Raw genomic sequence first — 3,771 nt, forward strand, 5'->3', positions numbered from 1 at the left:
ATATGGCGGAAGCCGACAAGGCTTTATTTCAAATTTAGGTAATTTCCAGAAAAATTTCGGCAGAGTTTCCTTTGTTTTACGGACTATCCAATATACCCTGCACGCAGAAAATACCAACGAAAGCCACACAGGGCTAACCAAGCAATATATAAACATATGCGGACCGGCCGCCTCGGCGTATAGGGTCGCCCAAACAACATATGCGGACCGGCCGCCTCGGCGTATGTGATCGCCCAAACGACATGTACATACATTCATACAGAAAAGACCCTAACCCACAAACATGTCCACAGACCTCTAAACAGACCGACATAATCATATGACGGGACAGGGCCCCGCCGTACCCATGAACGAATATATACAAATGCACTAATAAATATATATACCAAAAGTATAAGCTCCGGAAAGAGAGGAGCACTCCGAATAGCAGAAAGGGTGTCCTAAACAGGTGGATCACCAGGCTGTGCGTCTGTACCTGCGGGCATGAAACGCAGCCCCCGGAGAAGGGGGTCAGTACGAAATATGTACTGAGTATGCAAAGCAGAAGGTACAGAAATAAATCTGAATAATAATCGAATCAGATATATAGAAAATAATACATATCAAAATGTTTATTTCCAAAGTATAAATTATGCATAGGGCACTGGAAAATGTGGTCGCCCGCCTGTCGATGGCGCCACAACACAGCATAACACCAGAAAGTTTCAAATCTCCGAATCCCCGTCACACATCACAACACAGCATAACGCCAAACACAGCATAACGCCAAACATAAGTGGAACCCGACCCTCGAGCAAGGAGCACGGTGAACCATAAACACAGCATAACACCGGAATATATCAAAAAGCGCACGACAACAGAACCGGCCCGGGAACCGGCGAACGATATCATAGTAGGCACGAGCGGAGTAGTGAGGAATCATATGCATAAAATCATTATTATAAATCCGAAGGATAAGTAAAATAGTCATATTTGAAATCGGAATAATAATTATCACTTTTTGATTCAAAGTTGTCGAATTTACATAAAGGGCGTCGCGGGACCCACGGACGAGTATAGACCCGAACTGAGTCCGCCTATGAAAAACATACCCATTATACATCAAGCAAACTCCTATAAAAATTATTGGAGCGATCCGAGCCTCTATGCGAAAAATATGGCATTCAGAGATTACAAAATTCCTTAAAGCGAACATTTTCTATGCGAATTTCGGAAAGCAATTACTTCAAATACATCATGGTTCATATTTCATAAAAACATACATAAGAGTGCCAAAGAATATATATATATGGATCATAACATGCTCGGATCTCGAATTTGGAATTCCCTTAAAGCTCTAATCTAGCCTATGTGAAACTAAGGCATGCCAAAAGAAGGAAGGTTGTTTTACATACCTCAAACGCTCTCCAATATGATCCAACTCAAGCTAAGTCCAAACTATGATTCGGGCTGCCCAAGGTCTACAAACAAGCCATAAAATGCCAAACATTAGCTAAAGACTTTTTGGGCATTAAATTCCAATTTCGCCCTTAATTCTACAGAAATCCGGGCAGCATTTCCCCTGTAAATAGGCTACCCCGAGAATTTAACTCGCTCAAAATCAACAACAACAACCACAATAACCAACCTAGTAACATTGACAACCAATCCGAAAAGCAAAATAATAATGGTAGCTCTCTTTTACGCCATTTGACAACTTCCCAATTATTCAATTCCATGGCTTACTTTAAAGCCACAATATCGTTCGTACATTTGATTATTAACCCAAACCCATACTAACAAAATTCAAGGGCATTCTAAGCAATTCATACCACATTTCCAACAACCCGAATTTTTTTTCCAAGCTGGCCGAAAACAGCCCCAACCGAGACAGCCCTTTAAAAAAAATTTTCTTCATTTCCAAATCATGGTTTGTATCCTCAAATTACATTCTATCAATGCTATCTCATCAATATACCAATTACAATAAATATACAATAACCTCCAAAAACAGTCCGCACATTAACAACATCATTTTGAGTCAACAAACATTCATTTCCAACATAAGATTCATAGCGACGGCGATTAAAACATTAAGCGACGTTCATTCGTTCATCGTCATATAATGTGACCCATTTCAATCAACACTATATATACACATATATGGATGATTCTCAATTGTTCTTCACCTTACAATGATCCCAATCAACTAACTAAACATTAATTCATAATTTCAATCACAACACAACAACACCCATCACACGACCCACTCCCAATCATACTATATTTCATGATTTCCAACCACTATAAGATACTACAACATGAATATAACCTTCATAACACAAAAACATAATGAATGCTTACCTTCCTTCTTCACTTCCTTCAATAGTTAGGGTTTGCAATTGGGCACAACTAGTGGTTGGATGACCCAAACAACTCTTCCACGTTACTTAGGGACTTCTAAATAGTTGATTTATACCAAGGAAATAATTTTGGGGTGGCTTGATTTGGATTTGGTTTTTCTTGGTTTGTAGCCGAGAGGGGTGTTGAAGGTGGTCTTCAACTCCTTGATTTTTTTTTCTAAGTCTTGCAATGGGGAAAAGATGACTACTTGGTCATACTTTAGGCTCATATAGTTGTTGTCCAAGTGTCCTTGGCCCACACATGGAGTGGACCAATTAAAATTGGCCACACAATGTGTGGGACCAATTCCCATTTACATGGCCACCAAGGAATTTATTTTTTATTTTTTATTTTTTTGCACAACATTTTAATTCCAATTTTATGAATTGTAGTCCCAATTTTCCCTAAGTGTTCAATGCCATCAATTTCATACATGACTTATATCTCAAATTAAAATCAAATGGTCAAAAGTCCCGACTTCAAATCCCGGAAAAATCTTGGCCTTAAATTATCATAATTAATCCGGGTTGTCCCAATGTATAAAAATACGGGACGTAACACTGCCCCTCGGAATCCGCAAGTGAAAATATCACTTTTTCTTTCAGTAAGATTGAACTCTTTTGGTATGTTTTCTTGGAAATTATGCAAACCTTCTCTAAACTCCTTGGAAAGCTACAGAATGTCCGTAGAACCTTTATAGGTGATCCCATAAGCTTAAAGGGCGTAATTTGGACCCATCGCCTTGCTTGTCCCGAGGTGGGCCCACTATTCCCGGTTTTGCCCTTAATGTACTTAAGTCTTCTTTTCGAATAGTTCTTAAAAGAAACGTTTTGACTACCATTCTAATTACCTAACAAACGTTGTTCTAAATATTCCATTAAGTCTGATAAATTATTTTGATACTCGAAACTCATTTACTATGATTCCTTCCGACTTCATTGGATCGGTTTGTCTTTGATATGCCTCATCGAGTCTATGGAAACATTCATGATATTTTAATTGCATTAGTCTCTCACTACTCCATTCGTGGATGCCCCAATGTTTCCCACACTGAGCCCGGGCCAGGATATGTTGTCAAGCGTGATCCTTTGCATTGTTCGTCGTGCCTCGATGTGAGGGGGCAGGTATACGCGTACATGGGTTTGTGGAGTATGCTGTGCCATGTACGCTTGTTCTGATATGATTTACTATGGCCATCTGATATGACATATTATGTTACGGGGTTATGCCCCTATTCTGATTCTTCTGTGTTGTGGCACCAGCGTCGGGAGGGTGGCCACGTTCTGTCTGCCGAGTCCCTTGGCAGGGGCCGGATTTGATATGACATATGTTTCTGTACACACTCCGCATGTTTTGAAAATATATATCTGATACTTTGTATTTTCTGTT

General features: G+C 39.6%; 1 long non-coding RNA gene across 1 annotated transcript; it reads right to left on the reverse strand.

Annotated features, from left to right (window-relative positions):
* Positions 1-268: 268 nt before the first annotated feature.
* LOC132639473 (uncharacterized) lies at positions 269-2,924 on the reverse strand. The gene is made up of 3 exons (XR_009582111.1): positions 2,344-2,924; positions 1,395-1,460; positions 269-475 (listed from the first exon to the last, which is right to left on the reverse strand). It is a non-coding gene; the product is annotated as an uncharacterized LOC132639473 (long non-coding RNA).
* Positions 2,925-3,771: the final 847 nt, after the last annotated feature.

The sequence above is a fragment of the Lycium barbarum genome, chromosome 1, assembly GCF_019175385.1.
Source record: "Lycium barbarum isolate Lr01 chromosome 1, ASM1917538v2, whole genome shotgun sequence".
Classification (NCBI taxonomy): Eukaryota; Viridiplantae; Streptophyta; class Magnoliopsida; order Solanales; family Solanaceae; genus Lycium; species Lycium barbarum.